Source organism: Callithrix jacchus, chromosome 15, assembly GCF_049354715.1.
Source record: "Callithrix jacchus isolate 240 chromosome 15, calJac240_pri, whole genome shotgun sequence".
NCBI classification, from domain to species: domain Eukaryota; kingdom Metazoa; phylum Chordata; class Mammalia; order Primates; family Cebidae; genus Callithrix; species Callithrix jacchus.
In genome coordinates this window covers 25,696,437-25,715,061 of record NC_133516.1, presented here as the reverse complement: position 1 = coordinate 25,715,061, position 18,625 = coordinate 25,696,437, and the positions used below count along the sequence as shown (strand labels likewise).

At 44.1% G+C, this 18,625-nt stretch overlaps 1 protein-coding gene across 1 annotated transcript in view; it reads right to left on the bottom strand.

The window, feature by feature from the left end:
• KRABD1 (KRAB domain containing 1) overlaps window positions 1–16,567 on the bottom strand; it is a 51,184-nt gene extending 34,617 nt beyond the window's left edge. Inside the window, exon 1 of the mRNA XM_078350587.1 lies at window positions 16,467–16,567. The gene's annotated coding sequence lies outside the window, so the exon portion shown is untranslated. The remainder of the gene's footprint in view (window positions 1–16,466) is intronic.
• Between the last annotated feature and the right edge of the window lie 2,058 nt (window positions 16,568–18,625).

Genomic DNA, 18,625 nt, shown 5'->3' with positions numbered 1-18,625 from the left:
CCAGACCCGGCCGGAGGTCCAGGGGTCGGGGAGGAGTGCTCTGGATCTGGGCAGGCCTGACACTGCACCCCCGCGCCCTGCAGCCACCGGGTAAGACCCCAACTCCACTCGCTGCCCACCCCACGCAAGACTCCCCGCGCTACGCGCCAGCCAGACCAGCATCCTGGAGGCCGGGGCTCGGGCTGCTCCGGTTGCTCTAGGATGGCGGAGAGTGACGCGTCTTTGTGGTCCTCCTTTCTCGCCCTGGGAGGGAGAGGAAAGCGGGTCCGGTTCTCCTGGAGACCCACGATCTCAGGGGCCGCTACCGGGATAGGGGTGCAGGCGGCTGGAGAGGAATCTTTCCCGGGCGCTCCAGGGCACCCCTTCCTCTCCAGCTCGCCGCACCCCAGCTATCTGCTGATAGGAGGTAGCGGGTACTTCACTAGACTGCACCTGCTAATTTATCTCTCCTTTCACCAGTTTCTGCATTCCCAGAGCAGACGAGTGTTTTATGTTATGTCTTCAGCATTCTCATCTTTGTACCTCTAACATTCGCCTGATGTCTAGAGCCTCCTGGGGAGTAATTTCTTTAACTGCTGAGGAATATTTGTAGAATTGTCCACGAAAAGTCAAACTGTAAAATATTTGAAGAGATTTATCCTGAGCCAAATATGAGTGACCGTGGCCCGTGTCACAGCCCCAGGAGATCCTGAGAACATGTGCCCAACGTGGCTGGGCTACTTGGTTTTATACATTTTAGGAAGACACAAGACATCAATTAATACATGTAAGATGTACATTGGTTCAGTCTGGACAGGTGGGACAACTGGAAGAGGGGGGCGTTTAGAGCATAGGTGGATTCAAAGATTTTCTGAGCAGCAGTTGACAAGAGTCAAGTTATTGTCTAGAGAGTTAGAATGAATAGAAAGGGCTGTCTCAGTAAAGATAAGGGCTTTTGGAGACCAAGGTTTTAACATGCAGTTGGAGCCTGTAGCTCCATCTGCATGTTATATAATCTATTCTCTTTCATTGCCTCTGAGGTTCTGATGAAGCATGAGACTTTGTTCCCCCAGAAGGAAGTAGTGTTATAGTCTACAGTTATAACCTGAGTAGGGTGGGTCCTCCCAGGTCCACAACTCCACCTCCCAACCTATCATACATATGGTTAAGATTTCTCAAGAATATGAGCCACCACATAAGTTCATCACTCAATCCAATGTGCATTGTAGGATACCCCATTTCTGAGAAGCCTTAGAGGCAATGAAAGAGAATAGATTATAAATGTTTCTTATGATTATCACACTACCTGATGGTCTGTGAGACTTAAAGAGGCTGTTCTACCAGTCTTAAGGTCTGTATTAATGTTAATGCTGGTCAGCTGGGCCTGAATTTCAAAAGGGAGGGGGTTGTAATGAGGCATGTCCAACTCCTCTTTCCCATCTGGCCTGAACCAGTTTTTCAGGAATGTTCTTGGCCAAGAGGAGAGATCCATTCAGATGGTCAGGGGGCTTAGAATTTTATTTTTGGCTTACAGAATAAAAGAATGAATAAATGTTGAACCAACTTTTCAGTTGAAGATAGGCCCAAAGAGAGAAAATGGCTTACCTAACATCACACAACATGCCAGGAAATTAATTTTTTTTTAAGTTGTATAAATAAAAGACTACTCAAATGAGAACAAAGACAGTTATTCAGAGCTCGCTACATATGACGAGAGAGTCAGCCCTCATCACCTGCATTCAGCAGACTGAAAGCAGAAGAGTGGGGAAAGCTTCATAGAGGAAAAAAGGAATGGCTTCAGGCATTCCCTTACTGGAAGTTGTTGGCCTGGGGAAATTACAGGTGGGCTAACTAGAAGCAGGACATCTTATGTGAGCCAAAATCATGCCACTGCACCCCAGCCTAGGCAATAGAGCAAGACTCTATCTCAAAAAAAAAAAAATACAATAAGCCATTTTTAGACTCATACAATGTATTATTTACACAGACAGCAAAAGGAAGAGTAGCCAAATAGGCCAGCTCCCCAGGTCCTTGTCCTACATGCTAAAAAGAAGGACATGAAACAAAAGGGAGCTGGATGACTGCAATGTCGAGTTATAGGATACCCCATTTCCGAGAAGCCAGTTTTAGACCGCAGCAGTGTTGCGGTCTAAAATTGGCTTCTCGGAAATGGGGTATCCTGCAATGCACATTGGATTGAGTGATGAACTTATGTGGTGGCTCATATTCTTGAGAATTCTTAACCATATGTTTGATAGGTTGGGAGGTGGAGTTGTGGACCTGGGAGGACCCACCCTACTCAGGTTATAACTGTAGACTATAACACTACTTCCTTCTGGGGGAACAAAGTCTCATGCTTCATCAGAACCTCAGAGGCAATGAAAAACTGTCTCATGACAGCCTCCTACAGGAGACAGGGAAGGGAGTGAGGGATGACCTTGTAAAGCTCCTCTTATCCTCTTGTGTTTTGGAGGATCACAGGACAACCTGCTAAGACTTAGAATAGCTACTGTTCATGCCTTTGCCTGTGTGTCCTATGTAGATATATCCAAGATTGCCAGGGTACCATGCAGAGTCATTCCCCTACAACTCTACCTCCCAACCTATCACACATATGGTTAAGAATTCTTAGGAGCATAAGCTGCCACATAAGTTCATCAGATACTCTAATTAATTGTACTGATGAAGGCTTAGACTGGATCCATTCCATTTCTTGTAGGCAACATTAAATCAGAGTAACTAAGATCACAAGTACCTGTAGTTTAATCAGGCCCACTGGATGGTAGAGAGGTTCCCAATCCAGATTGAATGCAGGGCTGAATGCAGGTGAGGCAAGAGATGTTGGTAATGGCACATATCATGCCTGAGCTAACCAGCAGGAAATCCAAAACAATACCATTGTCCACTCTCAGTCATGCTAGAGAATTTAGAACAATGAGTGGCCTGCGAAAAATGTACAAAACAGTCCAGTGATAACAGAATGACGCTAAAGGGAATAATATAAATTTTCAGAAAGTTAACTTTGTTATGTTGTATCTTAGTGAGGCTTTGGGAAGATTCTAAAAGTTTTAAAATTAAGATTGTTTGATGTCCAGTGGTCAAGTTGATAGCGATAGCAGAAGTCCAGGTTAAATCGGTCAGATATCCTGCAGACAGTAGCTAACAGAAATTAATGGGCCTTCCTTCTGAAACCACCTTTGCAAAAATTATAACTGAGAAAATTATGACAGTGGAAGAGATCTGAATTAACCGACTCCCTCTTGCTTTTAACCTCCAAGCTGTCATTGTTCATTCCTGGGCAGAGGCCAAACTAACTTTGGGAGGAACTCAGTTTATAATTTAACTTTGAAACAAAGATGGTAACAGCCCTTTCCCGAAACAAACCCCCTTCCTGCCTGGAGACTAGACTGCCCTTACAGGACTAACAAATTAGCCACAAGATTAGAAATTAGGGTTTAAGAGTCATGCAGCTGGAGGCTGGAGGATTCTGAACTTCCCTAAATTGTTCCTGGGGATAATATCACTCTTGTAAAACCTAAGATCAGTGCTTGAGATGTTTTGCAGACCCTGCACTCAGTGGATCAGCTGGCACCACCCAGATCAGTAAACTGTCTCATCTGGTATTAGGGCCCCCACCCAGGAACTAACTCAATGCAAGAGGACAGCTTCAAGTCCCTATGATTTCATCTCTGACCCGACCAATCAGGACGCTCCACTTTCCAACTCCGTACCCACCAAATAATCTTTTAAAACCCCAACCCCCGAGTTTTCAGGGAGACTGATTTAAGTCATAATAAAAACTCCAGTCTTCCATACACTGGCTCTGCATGAATTCTCTGCTCTTTCTGTATTACAATTACCATGTCTTGACAAATCAGCTCTGTCTAGGCGGCAGGCAAGGCAAACCTGTTGGGTGGTTACACCTCTGCCCCTGACAACCCAGAGTCTAAGGTGTTCTCTTCTTACCAACCAGGGCTGTTGTTCCTCTCTTTCCACAGCTACACAATCAATATGACTAGTCCCTGCAAAAATCACTCCACATATTTCCCAACTCTCCTGTGTCTTACCCACACCATACACTCAGACTCATCCCGAATTAGTTCAGTAGTTCCTTTCTTATATAACTTGTAGCATCCTAGAATGTCTCCTACCCTCCGACATGCGGGCCATGCCAAGACCACCTTAGGAGTTGTCCTCTCATATTTATGATTTATGACCACTATAATCATTATCTGTAATTGCCCAAATCTAATTATCACAGCTGGGTGGTAACACACACACACACACACACACACACACACACACACACATATACACACACACGGTATCAGTTTCCCACCCCCAGCTCTTATTTCCTACTGTCAAACTGCAACAGTTCAGTTTCCCAGGGTTAAGCAAAGGAGGGGAAAAAAATAGAGAAAAATTAATTATGTGGTTATGTCTCTTGTAGTTGGGGCCTTCTCCCACTCCTGAACTTTGTGAAAGTGTTACTGGCGGCAAGTCCTCAATAATTGGTGAATCTGAACTGATCCCAACCCTTGTCTTCTCAGAGGAGAGATTTCAACTGACAGACTGAGGCAGGTTTTTAAGCAGAGGCAAAGGATTATTAAAAGAAGCAAAACACACTTGGAAGAGGGCCAAATGCGGAACTTGTGAGATCAAGTGTCCCACTCAGCCCTTAGCTCGGGATTTTTTTTTTTTTTTTTTTGAGAGGGGCTTTTGCTCTTGTTGCCCAGGCTGAAGTGTAATGATGCAATCTCGGGTCCCTGCCACCTCTGCCTCCTGGTTCAAGCGATTCTCCTGCCTCAATCTCCTGAGTAGCTGGGATTATAGGCACCTGCCACTATGCCCAGCTAATATTTGTATTTTTAGTAGAGACAGGTTTTCACCATGTTGGCCAGGCTGATCTTGAACACCTGACCTCAAGTAACCCACCTGCCTCAGCCTCCCAATGTGCTGGGACTCCAGGCATGAGCCACCATGCCTGGCCCAAGAGGAGGCTTCTATTGAAACATTTTTTGGTGTGTGCCTATTGGCCGTTCTAGGTTGCAGGTTTCCTCAGTGCTCCATCTGTGAGATATGAGAGGGAAAAAGAAAACCCAGAGAGTTCACTGCTATGTTGTTCCTCAAGTCCCAAAGTCCCTAGCCAGTCCACTTTCTTCTTTCAACATTTCAGAATTTTCTTATGTTTCTTTGTTGTATAATCTCAGAGTTTCATAGTTGTAAGAGGAAAGACTAGCAAGAAATGGGAATATGCCATCTTGTCTAGAATCAGAAATTGGCACAAAACATTTTCCAAAAACCTTACAGGGTGGTGACATTAGTGAAAATGGCAGAATAGGGACCTCTAAAAGTTTTCTCTTCTAAAAAAAGGTGACTTAGAAAACTAGCAAAAAAGAATTGTCAGAATCAACTTTTTCAGGAGATTCTAGAAGTTAACCTCAGGTTTATATCAACCTAGAGATCATTTATTTAAGAAAACAGCTGAATCTTGGTAGAAGCAACACGTTTTGTGGTGTTTTAACTTGCCCTATTCCCATCCCCACTCTCCAGTTTTGCAGTATCCTTGAACAGCAACAGCCCACAATCATAGTGAAAATCAGCAACCTGGCAGCCACCAAAGGGGGAAGATGTGGTTGGAGTTCCTTCAAAGCCTTATTTCTGGAGAACTGTCATTATTTGACCTGTCTAGTGGTTCCCTGGAAAACCCCACTTGCAAGGCTGTCTTTATTTGACCCAACTTGGAGCTCACTCAGTGCAAAAGGCTTTTTCATGAGGGAGTCAGTCAAAAACATTTAGGGTTAATTGTTCAATTTTGCAGCGGCCTAAGGTGATGGATAAAAATTGGAATAAATCACAGGCTAATGAACGAGCTTAAAAGGAGAACCTGGAAAATGAGATGTACATACAGGCTTTGAATAGCTCTGACATATTCCTAGTGTGGGAAATAGAAAAGTTCCTTTTTAAAGTTTCCTATTTAAAAAATAAATAAATAAATCACAAATGTGCTAATAACTCGTTGTTAAGCCCTATCCTATGTAGCTGTTACATATGCCATGCATAAAGGCACATAATATATTCTGTATCCTTGTACTTTAACCAAAATATTTTTTGCTGGACGTGCTCACAGGCATGTCCCAGCTCTCCATTGCTTTTACCTGTTTAGAAAAGTTTTAAGTTGTTAGCCAATCAGGTTTTAGTTCAGAGCATGAAGTCTGGCTCCAGCCAACAGAAATCAAACACAGCAGTAAGGATGCCCCCAAATGCGTAAGGGATAAATTTGCCTTTATTCATTGTACTCTCATAGCATGATGGTTAGTGAGGGTACCCTTCCTGCAGTCCAGGAAGTAAAAATTGCATTGCTGAAAGATCCTTTGTCTCAGTGCTAATTTTTCTTTGCTGCACCGAGCATCTATTTCCAACACCTAGAAATATCGATGTCCACATATATGCATAGAGCTGTGCATATGTCCAGGAAAGATATGAGAAAGCTTTAAGATCTCACCTTGGGCTGACTCTGAGGGTCTGTGCAAGCAGAAAGTGAAAGGTAAGACAGAGTTGTCAAACACCTGGCTGAATACTGAGGGTGTATGTAAACATGCACATATGGAAGTGGCACAGTGTTTTTTAAATTGAGAAAGAAAAGAACTGTCAACCCAGAATTCTATGCCCAGTGAAAATATCCTTCTGGAACAAAGATGAAATCAAGATATTCTCAGATTAAGGTGATATCCTACAGATCACATTTGGCAGGCTTCCAAATTAAACACCTGAGGAAGGTCTTGTGGTTCATGGCTAAATCCTGTTTCAGAGTAAACAATCTTGTCATGAATTCCCAAATTTTATTATTAGTTTCCCAAACTGTTGATGTACTGATTAATATGTAACCTGCTGACGTTGAAAAGGACAATGATTTTTTTTTTCCCCAAACCAAGTCTTGCTCTGTCACCAGGGCTGGAGTGCAGTGATGCAATCTCAGCTCACTGCAACCTCCACCTCCCAGGTTCAAGTGATTCTTTTGCCTCAGTCTCCTAAGTAGCTGGGATTACAGGCATGGGCCACCATACCTAGTTAATTTTTGTATTTTTTAGTAGAGACAGGGTTTCACCATGATAGCCAGGCTTGTCTCTAACTCCTGACTTTGTGATCTGCCCACCTTGGCCTCCCAAAGTGCTGGGATTACAGGCATGAGCCACTGTGCCCAGCCAGTGATTTGTTTTTGAATCATGAAGTTTTCCTGATTTGTTTCTAAATCATGAAGTTTTACTGATTGCCTTGCACATAAAACATTTTAGCCTATTTATTGTCATCTGTAGCCAATGATTGTAACCTCTATATTATACTCCCCAACAAAAAAGGACAATGCCCATTATGAGTAGTACCCTCAATAGGAAGGTAGGGTACCTATATAGCCTATTGACTCCTATGTAGGTCCAATATCCCAAACTGTTGGTCGAGAGTTCCCTTTACGACTCAATTGTGTGGCTGGCAGTTCAGTCCCCACCCATCACAAGCCCCAAATACCAGAGCCACAGGAACAGAATAATTTCAAGGCTTTGTTCCTGACATTTCCATTTGGCTGCCCCAGCTATGGCACAAGCAGGCCCAGGCACTGCTTGTGCTGCTCCTCCAGAAGTCACAGAAGGAGAATCATGGCAGCATCATGGAGCTAACTGTCCAAATGCTCAGAGTGCAAGAGCTATGGGGGTATAGCTAGATCATTAAATTTTAAATGCCCCAGATAGCCTCAGGGCCCAGGCAGAGGAGTGCCCCAGGGGCAGGGCCACCACAGAGAGCCCCCACTAGGGAAGTGCCCAGTGAACATAGGATCAGGGCTGCCCCCAATATCCTAGACTGGTTGAGCCCCAGCATGCAACTATATCTAGAAACGCCACAGTTAGAAGACTCTAACCCAGGAGAGCTACTTTGTGAGCTGTACTCAGCAAAGCTCTGGGGCAAGGCTGCCTGGAGTCTTGGGGACCCATTCCCCACCCTAATGTGTCCAGAAGTGGGGACATAGAGTCAAAGAAGATTATTCTCCAGACTTAAGATTTAATGTCGTTTTCCCTATTGGGTTTTGGACTTATTGGGACCTGTTATCCTCTCTTTCTTTCCTACTTCTCCCTTTCAGAATGGGACTATTTATCCTATGCTTGTCCCACCATTGTATTGTAAACTAAAAATAAAATTCTATGGCCCACAAGTGACTGAAAGGACCATCTCTTGGCCAAGAGAATCAGAGTAACCTTGAAAACTGAGTTCTTGGCCATGGTCAGTCTCACCTCATTATACCCCCTCCTTTGCTGACCACAATTAAGCTTTCTTCCCTAAAAGTAAACAGAAACCAGACCTTTCAAAATCTTCCTCCACTGACATCAACCAACTGCCTAATGCCATCACTCCTTTTTTGACTGATAAAAAACCACCAACCATGGAGTGGTTCAGGCCATTCTGTGGAAAATGCACAGTAAGGGTGAAGCACATCCTCTGCTTCACCATTTGACATCAGAGAACCAAAAACTTCACCTTCAGATCATGCTAATGCTGCCATTTTTTAATATGGGTCCCATGGAGAAGCATGAAGATCAATTGTGCATGCGCACATGCCTCCTCAAAACTACTCATCACACTTCCTATAGCGTATTGAATATGTATATTTGGCTATCTTGCTCAGCATAAATTCCTATTCCTTTTCCCCCTCCCTCAAAGTATCTGTTTCTGGCTTCTGGGTGGAGGCTATGCCTCCCAGCCAGTCAGAATGGCCACCTTGTAAGCTGCAATCCTTTATCAGAAATAAAGGCTTCCTTTCCAAATATATGAACTTCATCATTCTTCAGTTGACAGTATTTTAGAAGCACATAACTTGTTCAATTTCACAGGAAATTTTGCCTCAGGATGAATCACACCTTGCAGTCTCACTCAGGTTGGATTTAGATGAGAGTCTGGACTCTAAACTTTTGAGTTGGTGCAGAGGCTGAGGCAGGAGGACCACTTGAGGACAGGAGTTCAAGACCAGCCTGGGCAATATAGTAGGACCCTGTCTCTATAAAAAAAAATTTTTAATGAAAAAAAAAAAAAAGACTTATGGAGCTATTGGAATGGAATGAATGTATTTTGCCTGTGAGATAGATGTGAATGTTGGGGGGCCAGAGGCAGAATGCTATGGTCTGACTCTGTCCTTCCAAAATTCATGTTGAAACTTAATCTTTTTTTTTTTTTTTTAAAGACAAAGTCTCACTCTGTTGCCCATGCTGGAGTGTACAGGTGCGATCTTGGCTCACTGCGACCTCTGCCTCATGGGCTCAAGCGATTCTCCTGCCTCAGTCTCCCTAATAGCTGAGATTACAGGCACACACCACCAGGCCCGGCTATATTTTGTATTTTTAGTAGAGACAGTGTTTCACCATGTTGGCCAGGCTGTTCTCAAACTCCTGGTCCCAAGTGATTCACCCAGCTCAGCCTATGATTTCTGCTGTTTTGGGGTGGAGTGTTTTATATTTATCTGTTAAGTAATTGGCTATTGCATTGTTCAGATTCTCTATTTTCCTCCTTATCCTCTGTCCAAATGATCTATCCATTATTGGAAATGAGGTAAATAAGTCTCCAACTATTATCATAAAAATGTATTTATCCCTCAATTCTGTCAATTTTTGCTTCATGTATTTTGAGAGTCTATTATTAGGCATGTAATGTTTATTATTGTTTAACTTGTCTGCTGTATGGAACATTTTACTAATATATTAAAACTGCCATGGCAAAATTATAACTGATACAGTGAAACAGATCTGACCTAACCAACTCCATCTTGCTTCTAACCTCCAACTTGTCCTTGTTCATTCCTGAGCATGGGCTGAACTAACTTTGGAAGAAACTTAGTTTATAGTTTAAAACAAAGATGATACAGCCCTTCCCCAAACAAACCTCCTTCTTGCCTGGGGACTAGACTGCCTTCATAGGACTATCGAATTAGCCACAAGATTAGAAATTATGGTTTAGGGACAGGCGTGGTGGCTGTAAATCCCAGTACTTTGAGAGGCTGAGGCAGGCAGATCACCTGAGGTCAGGATTTCGAGACCAGCCTGGCCAACATGGTAAAACCCCATTTCTACTAAAAATACAAAAATTAGCCAAGCATGGTGGCAGGTGCCTGTAATCCCAGCTATTTGAGAGGCTGAGGCAGGAGAATTGCTTGAACCCGGGCAGCAGAGGTTGCAGTAAGCCGAGATGGCACCACTGCACTTTAGCCTGGGTGACAAGAGTGGGATTCCGTTCAAAAAAGAAGAAGGAAGGAAGGACGGACGGAAAGAAGGAAAAGAAAATAAATTATGGTTTAGTAGTCATAAGCTGGAGGCTACAAGATTCTGACCCTCCCCAAATTGCTCCTGAGAATAAAATCATTATTGTAAAACCTAAGACCAGTGCTTCAGATATTTTGCAGACCTTGCACTTGATGGATCAGTTGGCATCACCCAGATCAATAAATTGGCTCAGCTTTGACTAATAAAAAACCACCAACCTGGGTGTTGTGGCCGCCACCCAGGAACGGACTCAGTGCAAGGATTCAAATAGATCCCGGAGTTACAAAATAGTCACTTTAGACAGTTCTGCCAGTACAACGCTCCCTAAGTGGTTGAGATGGATTCTTAGCGCTTCCTCTTCCACCAACTTCTCTGCTCAAAAGTCCTCAGTAGTTCTCCAGTGCCTGTCAAATGAGATCCATGCCTCAGATGAATTCAAGACACCCAGAATAGACACCAAGCCATCTTCCAGCTATTTGCCAGATCCTATTGCACAACTGTCACAAGGATGATAGTGATTGACAGGAAGGTGACATCACACACGGGCAAAGGATACTACTCCAGTCTCTTCATGGAAAGTCAAGCTTTCCTAGCCCTCAAATTCCCCATGAAGGTGCATTATTGCTGAAGATACTGCTTGACTGCAGTGGAACGCAGAGGAAGTTCAACCAAGTACTCTACAAAGTTCTCCTTGCCTTGGGTTGCAGTGGGTGGGGGAACTTACACTCTCCAAGCTACTCTAGAAACCATGGCATTAAGATCACATTGTTCACACTTGCAAATGCATTGGTCCCCTCTTATCTGCAATTTCACTTTCTGTGGTTTCAGTTATCCACAGTGAGTCATGGTCTGAAAATATTAAATGGAAAATTTCAAAAATAATTCATAAGTTTTAAATTGCATGCTGTTCTGAGTAGTGTTATGAAATCTCACACCATCCTGCTCCATCCCACTGTAAACCAAAAGTATCTGAAAAAGGACTTAATCAATTCTGAAGTTTATTTTGCCAAGGTTAAGGGCACACCCAGGAGACAGGTCTGTGTCTTTTCCCAAAGATGACATTGAAGTGTTCAATATTTAAAGGGGAAAAGCAGGCTGCAGGGGAAAGAGAGGTCATTAATGAATCCACTTTATAAGAGAAAAGAAGCAGATAGGGGAATATTTAATTATGTATTCATCTCACGCTAAGTAAATCTGCAGGTTACATAAGATAAGGTGAACATACAGTAGCTACCTGTGGAGATTTTTTTACCTTTTATCTGCAGTTATCCGCTTAGGAACAAAAGGAAAAAGTCCTGACTCAGCTTTTAGCTTGACTTTTTCCTTTCAGCATAGTGAATTGGGTCCCAAGTTGTTATTTTCCTTTCACACCACCCAGCTCGTGAATTATCCCTTTGTCTAGCATATCCACACTGTATATACTACCTGACCATTAGCACTTGATAGCTGTCACAGTTATCATACTGACAGATCACAAGAAGGGTGAGTACAGTACAATAAAGCATTTTTAGAGACAGACCACAATTCACCACGTAACTTGTATTACAGCATATTGTTATAATAGTTCTATTTTATTATGAATTATTTTTGTAAATCTCTTACTGTGCCTAATTTATAAGTTAAGCTTTATCGTGTGTGTGTGTGTGTGTGTGTGTGTGTGTGTATACATATATATATATATGCAGGAAAATGTATAGGATATATAGAGTTCAGTACTATCCATGGTATTAGGTATCCACTGGGGATCTTGGGATGTATCCCCTGCAGACAAGGTGGGACTACTGTAACTATTAACAACGCTAATATTTTCTTGAGTGTTTGGTGTGCATGTGGATTGAAGGTCAGTTTCCTGGATATCATGTTCATTAGAGTTCTAGGCTTCAGGCCAGCCTGAGTTGTACCTGCGTTAATACATCAGATGAACTGGACTTTCTTCTTTAAGCATATCTCACCAGCTCTTTAGATGCCTTTCTCCATCGAGTTGATAGAAATGAGACAGCCAAATGCTGCTCAGGTCACTGTGTACAGGGGGCTTGCCTAAACATGCCCACGGTGAAATATTCTGTCCCTTAACGCATGTGCGGTAAGAGAAATAAATCAATGTGGAGTGGCTCAGACTAAGGGCCTACCTGTGCACTGGGAGAATGGGGTGTAGCTACCTGGAATTCATACCTTATGCAGTGGGGAGAAGCCTGGCCTCTTCAACTGGTGTGGGGGCGGGGGCCTGGTATTCAATCTGTGAGGTGGAAGCCTATTGGCAAGACCCCCTTTTTTTTTTTTGCTGAGAGCTTCTTTTCAATAAATTCTACTCTCCTCACCTTTCAATGTGTCCATGTGCCTAATTTTTCCTGGTCATGAGACAAAAACCCAGATTTTAGCTGAACTAAGAAGCAAAAAGTCCTCATCAGTGTTTGCCTGAAATACCTTACATTTCCATTCACAACCTGACCCTATATATCCTTACTAGCCCAACTCAAATGGCTTATTTTTTATAAACCCCTTTCTGACCCTGTTCCCTTTCCCCCAACAAAATGTGACACTGATCTCAGAATCCACTGGCATTTGGCTCATACTGCTTTAGTTTGTACATCTGATATTCAGTAGTTATCCCATTTAATCAATGAGATCCTTGAAGGATGATTTAAAACTCCAATTGATCTTTATCTCCCTAAGACTAAGATACTACCTTGCATATGCTAAGCCTGCATTAAATTATTTATTGATATGAACTATGGAACTGCATATGGACAACTTGTTTCTCTAGTTCCAATTTCTCCCATTTTAGGTTTCTCTGACCCACTGAGCAGTAAAGCTGGCACAAACAAACTGGCTGTACTAAATGTTTGGCTCTACCACTTAATAAATGTGTGCCCAAGGGAGAGTTCCTCTCACCTCTGAGCCCCAATGTTCTTAACTCAAAAATAAGACTGAATGCCTGCAACAGTAATCAGAGATGGAATTGGAGAATTATTTGTCCATTCAACAAACATTTATAGAGCATTTACTATGTGCCAGGCAATGTGCTAAGTTTTGAGGATACAGCAATGGACAAGACATAGTCCTTGATTTTAAAGAGTTTATTGTGATGCCACCACACACTGACTCAGGAAAGCTGATTGTCACAAATAGCAACTATCTGGGGCTGGTGGTATAGGTGGTAAAGTAATTTACCAAGACAGCTGTAGATAAAGCTGAGGCAGCCTCCTATGTAGCTGGGATTACAGGTGTGCACCACCACAACCGGCTAATTTTTGTATTTTCAGTAGAGACTGGGTTCACCATGTTGGCCAGGCTGGTCTCAAACTCCTGACTTCAGGTGATCCACCCACCTCAGCCTCCCAAAGTGCTAAGATTATAGGTGCGAGCCACTATGCCCAGACGAAAATTGACTATAGAGAATCAACAAAGACACTAGACCATTTCACAATAATTTCATAATAAATAATTATGAAATATTAAATTTCATAATAATAAATGTTTTGATGAAACTAAAATAGGGTAATGATACAAAGTAACTTTAAAAGAGACTACTTTACATACAATAGTCAGGGAGGGCCTTTTTATAAGGTGAAATCTGAGTTGAGACCTGAATAATTTAAAGAAACCAAGTGAGACATATGGCACATGCCTGCAGTCCCACCTACTTGGGAGGCTGAGGTAGGCAGATTGCCTGAGGCCAAGAGTTGGAGGCCAGCCGGGACAATGTAGTGAGATCTTATCTCTAAAGAAATGAATAAATTTAAAAAAACAGTTGTACTAGTCTGTTTTCACAGTGCTGATAAAGACATACCCGAGACTGGGTAATTTACAAAGAAAAAGAGGTTTAATGGACTCACAGTTTTACACAGCTAGGGAGGCCTCACAATCATGGCAGAAGGCAAAAGGCACATCTTACATGGTGGCAGATGAGAGAATAAGAACCAAGCAAAAGGGGTTTCCCCTTACAAAGCCATCAGATCTCATGAGAATTACTACCATGAGAACCGTATGAGGGAAATTGCCCCATGATTCAATTATCTCCCACTGGGTCCCTTCCACAACATGTGGGAATTATGGGAGTACAATTCAAGATGAGATTTGGGTGGTGACACAGCCAAACCATACCAGTTATACCAAAAGTTAAGGAAAGAACATTTCAGGCAGAAAGAACAAGGAAAAAGGACTTAAGGAAGGCCCTGGACTGGCACTATGGCAGTGGATGAAGAGCTCAAATTCTGAGGTAAACAGACGATTAGACTCTTGGCTGTATCACTTGCTAGTGGTGCAACTCTAGACAAGTTACTAGCCCTTGAAATCTCAATTTTCTCCTCTATAAAATGAGGGCATTATTGCTTCATATGGTTGGTGCATAAAATCACTAACATAGCAAGTCTGAGACCAAAAAAATGCCTGCTTGCAAGGTAGGCCCCTGGCTAGTGTCTGGGAACTTCACTTTCAAAGTGCATCCAGTCAACATTTAACCAATAAGAGCAGTTCATTATACCTTGACTATTTGTAAAACATGATTTATAATGAACTTCTGGTTTCCTTCTAGGAGTCTGGAATTTTGGTACACGCTAGGCAGAAGGTGCCTCCATGACCAGTCCCCCAGTAAAAACCTTGGGCACTCACTAATTGCTGTGGTTCCCTAGGTAGAAACATGGCCCATATGTTGCTGCATTTTCATTGCTAGGAGGAGGAGGCTTTGTGTGATCTCTCATAGCAGGGAGAAAGAACTCAGAAACCTGCACGTAAGATTTCTCCAGATTCCACCTATATCTTTTTCCCTTGTGATCTGGATATGTATCCCACCAAATGGACAGGCAGAGAATACTGGCTCTTCCTCAGGCAGAGGCTGGCTTGCCCCTGAGAATTCAGCCCATGTGGCTGCCCTCCCCACCGTCCCAAGGGGCTGGGGACCAGCAATCCAGCTGTAATCAATCTTGGTCATGATTAAAACTGTACTCTGAGTCCCTTGAGTTCTTCTATGGAATCTCTGAATGTGGGAATGGTCTTCGGGAAAACCCACAAGGATTGCTATAACGATTAAACAGCAAAATACACGAATTTAGTGTAATACTTAGCTCAAGGTAAGTCCTCAAAATAAGAATAGTGATGGTCTTGGTGGCCTTGAGAATGATCAGCATAGAGCCATCCACTGGCTAGAAGGTCAATGCCAATCATTCCAATTCCCACCCTATCCCTCCACCTTCTCACACTATATTCCCTCGTATCTTTTGGCAAATTAGTGAATGCACAACCCAATACCTTTATAACAGCATCTCACTGCTGGCAAGTACCTTGAATTCAGTATCTCCTATTTTGACATATCAGAATAAAGGCCCAGAAGGGTAAAACAAAATGTTCTGGGTCATGCCATGAATTGGCAGCGTTGGGACAAGAACCCAGGTTTGCCTTTTATGTCCTACACTGGCTTTACTGCAACCTGGCATATGTGATGCAGGCTAGGAGTTAGCATAGTGAACCTTGAGCCAGGCTGTGGAGAACCCAGGCTGGCGTGGAGGGAGTTCCCTCCCCTCCGGGAAAACAGAAGGAACCTGGAAAGCTAGAAAGAAAAAGGAAACATAAGTAAGCCCTAAGTGAAACGATTATTACCTGCTCTAAAGGCAGAGTGAAACAGTTTCTCCCCTATATTTCCATTTCAATGGTACTGCTTACTGCTGGGGATGAGGCAGTGAGCAAGAGGTGGCACATACTGAGGGAACAGCTCGTATCACCCAGAGTCAGAAAAGAGGGCAAACAAGACTTAGGGGAGCTCTGATGCATCCGGACTAGAGAACCCCAGTAAAGGAATCACAGCAGATAAACAGAAGCCTCAGGTCAGCGCCCACTTGCTCAAAATTCTGGGCCATCTATAGAATCAGAAGTCATGACATCGTACGGGAACATAGACCCACTAGGGCCCAGTGTAAAAAACTCAATTCACTGTCCTGCCCACCATGGAAGGTGCGAATAAGCTTAGCAATAAAGGAGTACCCCAAAACGCCGCAGGACAACCAAAATGATGCCCTTGCTGGGCTTATGCCGTGAAAACTCCCAGGGGCGTGAGCCGAGTGGTGGTGATGGGCTCAGCACGCGAGTGGGAAACAGCTGCGATGGGGAAAGAAGAAAGCAGAGCCCTTCGCACTTCCTTCCCGCGGCCCGGACCCACGCCCTTACTGAGGGCTCCACCGCCGAAGTGACACATACCGCGCCTGGACGTAAACAGGACGCGAAGTCCCGCAGGGCAACCGCCAGAGGTCAGCAACACACAACCCGCTCCGCTCCGCGCCGCGCCTCCAGACCCTCGCGGAGGCTGCGGGACCGGAAGTGCATCCGCACCTTTTCCGAGGGCCCCTCTAGCCTGCCAAAGGCCTCCTCCAGGTGTCTTTGAGCCTACCTGGCCCTCTCGCCCACCGTCGTAACCTCGCCCCAGCCCCCTGACAGATCCCGGACCTTAGGGGCGAAGAGGGGGCGTGCCGCCCGCTCCCGGCGTTGGCTCTGGGTTGCTGGTTTGCAGGTCTCCAGCCCCTGGGGAGGGAGAGGAGGGCAGTCGCTTAGGCCGGCTTCCCAGGGGCGAGCCAGCCTCCGCCCGAGGAAGTGCCCGTATTCCCTGCCTGTCCATCCGGCAGCCCTCCGTGGCCCCCATGGGCTGGCCCTGGACACAAGCGTGGCTGGGCCGGCTGGCATCAGAGGGGTTCAGTGCCAGCGGATGTGTCATAATCCGAACCTGCACAGAGTCCGCAGGCCCTGCACCCTGTGGAGACTCTTCCCCCTTCTCCAACCCGCCCCCGCCCCTGCCCATTGGCCCCAGGGTGGGTAGATTCTCGATACCCTGGGACCACCCTGCTGCAACCCCTGACCAGCACCCCCTCTTCTGCCGCTAGCACCTCCACCACACACAACACATTGACAGGGTCTTGTGGTCCTCCAGGCCTCCGCTGAGTAAGTGTGGCCTTCCCGACCCCGACCTCCCTTCATGCTCTGCTCTTCTTTGCAGCATTGTCACAATTACAGCCATACCGCGAAAATATTGCGGGTTGAGTTTCAAACCTCCCCAGTAAAGTGAGTGGCACGAATTTTGTTTCCCAGGAAATACAAAAGTTATGTTGAGACTATACACAAGTGTGCAAAAGCATTATATCTAAAATATATATGTATATATACACCTTAATTTTTAAAAAAACTTTATTACTAAAAAATGCTTATAATCATTTGAATCTTCAGCGATTCCTATCGTCACCCTGGACTGATGAGGTTGGTGGTTGCTGAGGGCTGGGGTGGCTGTGGCAATTTTTTTTCTTTTTATTTATTTATTTATTTATTTTGAGACGGAGTTTCGCTCTTGTTACCCAGGCTGGAGTGCAATGGTGGGATCTCGGCTCACCGCAACCTCCACCTCCTGGGTTCAGGCAATTCTCCTGCCTCAGCCTCCTGAGTAGCTGGGATTACAGGCACGCGCCACCATGCCCAGCTAATTTTTTGTATTTTTTTTTTAGTAGAGACGGGGTTTCACCATGTTGACCAGGATGGTCTTGATCTCTTGACTTCGTGATCCACCTGCCTCGGCCTCCCAAAGTGCTAGGATTACAGGCTTGAGCCACCGGGCAATTTCTTAAAATAAGACAACAATCAAGGTTGTGGTACCAGTTAACTCTTCCTTTTAGGAAAGATTTCTCTCTGTAGCATGCAATGCTGTTTGATAGCATTTTGCTGACAGTAGAACCTTTTTTGAAAATTGGAATCAGTCCTCTCAAACTCTACTGCTGCGTTATTAACTAAGCTTATGCAATATTCTAAATTCTTTGTTATCATTTCAACAGTGTTCCCAGCATCTTCACCAGGAGTAGTTTCCATCTCAAGAAACCACTTTCTTAGCTCATCCATAAGAAGCTAGTTCCTATCCATTCAAGTTCAATCAGGAGAATGCAGCAATTCGGTCACATCTTCCACCTCTACTTCTGATTCTAATTTAGTGACTTCCTCCCCTGAAGGTTTGAACCCCTCAAAGTCATCCATGAGAGTTGGAATCGACCTCTTTCAAACTCTTGTTCATGTTGATGTGTTAACTCCCTCCCATGAGTCACCAATGTTCTCAGTTGCTCTAAAATGGTGAATCCTTTCCATAAGGTTTTCAACTTACTTTGCCCAGATCCATTAGAGGAATCACCGTCTATCACAGCTATAGCTTTATGAAATGTATTTCTGAAATAGTAAGACTGAAAAATTAAAATTACTCCTTGATCCATGGGTTGCAGAATGGATGTTGTGCGAGCAGGCATGAAAACATTTATCTTCTTGAACATCTTCATCAGAGGTCTAGGGTGACCAGGTTCTTTGTTAATGAATAGTAATGCATTGAAAGGAAC